At 34.3% G+C, this 5,467-nt stretch overlaps 1 pseudogene across 1 annotated transcript; it reads left to right on the top strand.

Annotated features, from left to right (window-relative positions):
* Window positions 1-2,775: 2,775 nt before the first annotated feature.
* Window positions 2,776-4,930, top strand: LOC148867040 (oxoglutarate-dependent flavonoid 7-O-demethylase 1-like; annotated as a pseudogene). The gene is made up of 4 exons (XR_016110575.1): window positions 2,776-3,021; window positions 3,477-3,724; window positions 3,814-4,134; window positions 4,516-4,930. The product of XR_016110575.1 is annotated as an oxoglutarate-dependent flavonoid 7-O-demethylase 1-like (transcript).
* Window positions 4,931-5,467: the final 537 nt, after the last annotated feature.

Raw genomic sequence — 5,467 nt, 5'->3', positions numbered from 1 at the left:
ATAGGAAATGACTGAGAAAACAAATACAAATCTGTATCTATATCTTTACTACTATTAAAAGTGTGAAACTTTTGTTTGATAAACATACCCATTTTTTGAATTTGGTCCCTCTCTCATTGTAAGAATAGAAATATAATTTCAATAACCATTTACTTTTTATTCAAATCACTCTCATTTAAGTCTTAGATTTAAGGTATTAACTCTCATTAACATTCATTGATTCCTATTCTTGACTAGAATACCCCTATTTTAGTATTTGGTCCCTCTCTAATTGTGGGGGACATCAAATGCAATTTAAACTACTACATTTCTCCTCATTCAAATCACTCTCATTTAAGTCTTACATTTGTGGTATTAACCCATTTTTCATTGAATCTTATATTGATTGGTCATACTAATTAATATTAATATTAAAAAGGGTGTCACAAAGAATAATCATTTTTATAGACAATAGAAATGAATTATAAATTTAAAACCAAACCAAAAGTGGAGTTCTTTCATGTTTAGTGTCAAGTTAACAATTCAACCTTTTGGCTCAAATGTGTTTAGCCTTGATGTCATAATTAAATAATAAAATTGAAAAATGAGAGAACACATAAAAGTATAAAATATACAAAAAATAAAGAAAATATTTGGGAAAATATTATTTGCTATCAGCATAATAAAAAATTATCACATGCAAAGCACGTGAACCCTTACTAGTATGTATGTATATATATATATATATATAATTCTGAGAATTTTCTAGATTCTAAGAAATAGTAGAGGCATTTGACATATAATTTTGGTTCTTATTTTCAAGCTCAAAATGAAATTTGGTCACCACAAACTTCTTCTTCATTGTTTTTCTACAACTCAAACAATAAATGTTATATTATAACATTTATTGATTTTAATATCTAGATTTTATATAAAATAATTATATTTAAAATTATAAAATATATATTTTTTATATTTTTTATATATATTAAATTTAGTATGTTATATTTACATTAATTTATTACAAAAAAGTTGAAAATTATTTAACTTTTTAAATTCTTTTATATGTTAAATGATTAAAGCAGAATCATATTAAATACGAATATGATTCAAGTTTGCTTGGATCCAAATTTGAATATGTGGTTTTCAAATCTGATCGGCTTTACAACTTTGCCCCCACTCTCGTGTGTAATGTGAACACATATTCATTAATTAAAAAACAACATAGCGAGAATTAAGAGAATGGCATTCTCAATTCTCAGAAGCGAGATTTTTTAACTTCTAAGAAATCGCTATCCTGATGAGATTTTCCATCTAAAAATGGAAACTTTTGGAAATCTCACTCCCAAACGGCAACCTCATCCAAAGAATCAAGAGAATCACCAGAATTGATTCTCCAGAGGGCCTTATATACTATGATATGGGAAAGATATGATATCTGAAATTTTTTTGGCCTATCATAAACGTGATAATCAATTAGGATTTATTTCTCAAAATTCATGGGTGAGTTTTGATTGGTCAAAATTCTTCCCGTATCATATCTTTCTTGTATCACAAAAAAGACATTATATATAAATAAATCTATGTCTGTATGAATTTGTTTAAGCAGGCTTGGTGGGTTGATCCAGCTTTAGGCTACCCAAGCTATCTCAACCCAAATTTAAGTGGGGGTTTGAGCTTTTGGCCCCACACCCCAAACCCACCCACAGCCCTACAACTCAGATTAGATTGGGTAGAACTCCAGTTGAGCGCCGATGCACCCAAGTTGCAGCTAGGGATGGCAATTTTCCCATCCCTGACAAGGACCTGACTTCGTCGACCCGATGGGGGCGGGGATGAGGATTGTTTTGGCAGGGCGGGGACATGGACGAGGATTAATAGAAATCCTAGATCGGGGTTGGGTTTGGGGATTGTGATTGAGGTCCCCGCCCTGCCCTGACCCCAATTATGTATATATATTATTTATATTATATATATTAAATATATATTATTATATTATTTATATTATATAATATCAAAATATATTTAAAAAATTATTTATAATTTAAAATTTTTATTTATTTTAAGTATATTTATTTTTCAAAACAATACTGTTATCTAAAAAAATTTCGGGGATTCGGGTCCCATGGGAATCCCGTCCCCGTTGAGGATCGGGGATGGAGGACAAATTTTATTCCTGACAGGGATTGAGAATAAGGATAGGGGTTACTTTTATAATCAAGGTCAGGGATAAGAAATATGATCCCTGCCCCGAACCCATCACGTTGGCATTCCTAGTTGCAGTCCTAAAATGTAGGGCACAAGGAGTGGTCATGTGGGGCAGCATACCCCTGAAAATCACAAAAGTATAAGGTTGCATTTGGATGGAGTGTAGTTTTACATCCATAATTGATGTAAAACTTTACACTCTTCTACCTGTCACTATTGTCAGAAAAGCAACCGTCATTTTTCATTGCTCAGTCTAATGTTCAGTGTAAAACGTGATTAGTGTAATTTTACGAAGATGACGTTTTACCCATCTTAATAGACTTGAGTGTTCTTTTATGATTACTGTCTTAATCGTTTGTTACATCTAAACTACGGCTTGTTAGCTTTTTCTAAAATATATAATTATTAATTGGGAAAAGTACTGAAACACACGATGCAAAATTCTGAATTCCAACCGCCCCCCTACAGTTATCCCTCTCCCCCTATAAATCACAATCTTCATTTATGATTTCTATTTCTTTCATTATTGGAATAGATCTATTGGTTGGCTAAAACAGTTTCTCTCTGCGTATGAGCAAATTGATGTTCATGGCAACAAAACAGTGGACATTGGGAAGCTCTATCATGGTACCTTGAGTCCAGGAGTTGGCCAAACAACATCTTGTCAAAGTTCCACCTCAGTATGTACGTTCACAACACCCTCCAATCATCTCTAATCCTGATTCAATTCCAAAGATTCCAGTCATCGATATGCAAACCTTACTTTCTGAAGAGTCCATGGATTCTGAGCTATCTAGGCTACATGCTGCTTGCAAAGACTGGGGTTTCTTCCAAGTATGTCTCCCCTTCACCTCTAAGCTTCTGTTTTACCTTCATCATCATCTTCTTCCTATTCTCTTTTACTGAAAAAGGAAAAAAATGTTGATTTTGCAACAAAAGTCCCACAAGAAACATAGCTGCTGTGAAGCCTAAGAGGTAGCAGCACTAATTGAGGACAGATTTGGTACTAGAATCTAGCTACCCCTTTTGAAAAACAAATTGGGACACCTCCAAAGATATTTGAGGAGAAGAAAACTAGGCTTTTATCTTTGCAGCTATGTTTAATTTGTTTATAACTATGGTTTGTACTCCTTATCTGATGCAAAATTTGCACTTTTAGGGAATGATGGCAAATAGGCTGGTTTTGATGAGGGTCTCTAATCTCTTAACTAACAAAATATCCTTATGTAAATAAACCATGTACTAATTATGCTGTGATTCTAGGGGACTGATATTTAAATATATTGCAGTTGGTAAACCATGGAGTAAGTTCATCACTGGTGGAGAAAACCAAGTTGGAGATTCAAGAGTTCTTCAACCTCCCTGTAGAAGAGAAAAAGAAGTTTTGGCAACTCCAAAACGAAATAGAGGGATTTGGGCAGGCTTTTGTTGTATCAGAGGACCAAAAACTTGATTGGGGAGACCTTTTTCTCATGTTGACTCTTCCAACCCATCGGAGGAAGCCACACTTATTTCCCAAACTCCCCCTTCCTCTCAGGTCTCTCTCTCTCTCTCTCTATCGATTTTTATTTGTTGTACTTCATCCATCTAGATTATCTTCAACAACCAAAATACTTTTTTGCACAGAGACACATTGGATTCTTACAAGAAATGAAAAGGCTGGCCATGAATATTCTAGAGCTGATGGCAAAAGCTCTAAAGATGGAGGTTGGAGAGATAAGAGAATTGTTTGAAGATGGGATGCAATCAATGAGGATGAATTACTATCCTCCATGTCCAGAACCAGAGAAAACCATTGGTCTTACACCTCATTCAGACGTCTCGGGTCTAACCATTTTGCTTCAAGTTAACGAAATGGAAGGCCTCCAAGTAAGGAAAGATGGGATGTGGGTTCCAGTTAAACCTCTTCCAAATGCTTTCATAATCAACATCGGTGACATTTTGGAGGTAATAACTATATGTTTATTCTTGTTAGAATTAATGGTACGACAATTAAGGGGGGTGTTCGACAATATAGTTGGTTTTGTTTTTGTAAATGAAATTAAACAGATGCCATTAGCAAAAACAATATAATCTTACTGATGTAGCAGTTGTTTTTGTTTTAAAAAATTGCCAACACCTCCTAAGGCTATGTTTGGTTTGAAAGAAAAAGTAGAGCTAGAAAGGAAGAGAAAGTTAAGAAAACCTATACAAGATGAATTTCTTCCCCTATTGAGTGGGCTTGCCACAACTATTTGGCCCAGATGAAATTGCCAATTACTACTTGTTGCACAGTATCTTATTTTTTTAGCTTAATTTGCTAAATTATTATGTGGTCTCTTGTGACAGATTTTTACAAATGGAACATACCGTAGTATTGAACATCAGGCAACAGTTAACTCGATAAAAGAGAGGCTCTCAATTGCCACATTCTGCAATCCGAACCTTGACAAAGAAATAGGACCTTCACCAAGTCTGATCAGCTCAGGAAACCCATCATTGTTCAGAAGAGTTGCATATGAGGAATACTTCAAAGGTTTCTTTGCTCGAAAACTAGATGGGAAGTCACACATTGATGTCATGAGGATTCAAAATGGAGAAAGCAAACAACAGCTGGGTTAATTTGCCTATAAATTAATCTCTGAGGATTGAGTAGAAAGGATGTAATTAAATAAATGTAATAAATCTAGTTATTTCAGTAAACAATTACATATATTGATGTCATGTAACAGTATTTCAGTAAACTATTGCAATTTTTGTGTAATTTCAAAATTATAGTATCAAGGAATTGAAATTTGAATTAGCAGGAATGAGATTTCATTCTCAAGGGAGGGATAGAGAATGGCCATTCCCTCAAATAGGGAAATGTCATTCCAGCAGGAATAGGAATGGGATTCCAATTCCACCCAATCAAAAGTTAGAATCAGAATAGCTCATTCCGATTCCAGACTCTCTTTCTCTTAGTCCATTTTCAGCCATTTTTACGAGGCCTGATTTTATACCCACATGATACCCAACTGTAGAATCTTTGGGTAGCATGTGGTAGCAGATGAAGACTCGTTTTGAGACCAGATTCAGTACTCACAAAATTTGTATCCACAACATCCTCACAACACTTACATCCATGCATTTGGAATATCTCAGTACTTATATTTTTCGTCCATGGGAAGATGTTCCTAATACAGGGCTGCAAGTGTTGTTAATACGGTGTGAGTATAAATTTTGTGAGGATTGAATCCGAATTAACTCGTTTTACAAATATGTAACATCTTTGCAATAGATTGTGACAAATGAGCATGGA

The sequence above is a fragment of the Nelumbo lutea genome, chromosome 3 (assembly GCF_056320005.1).
Source record: "Nelumbo lutea isolate HS-2025 chromosome 3, American lotus-T2T, whole genome shotgun sequence".
Classification (NCBI taxonomy): domain Eukaryota; kingdom Viridiplantae; phylum Streptophyta; class Magnoliopsida; order Proteales; family Nelumbonaceae; genus Nelumbo; species Nelumbo lutea.
This window is presented reverse-complemented; position numbering and strand designations above follow the sequence as displayed.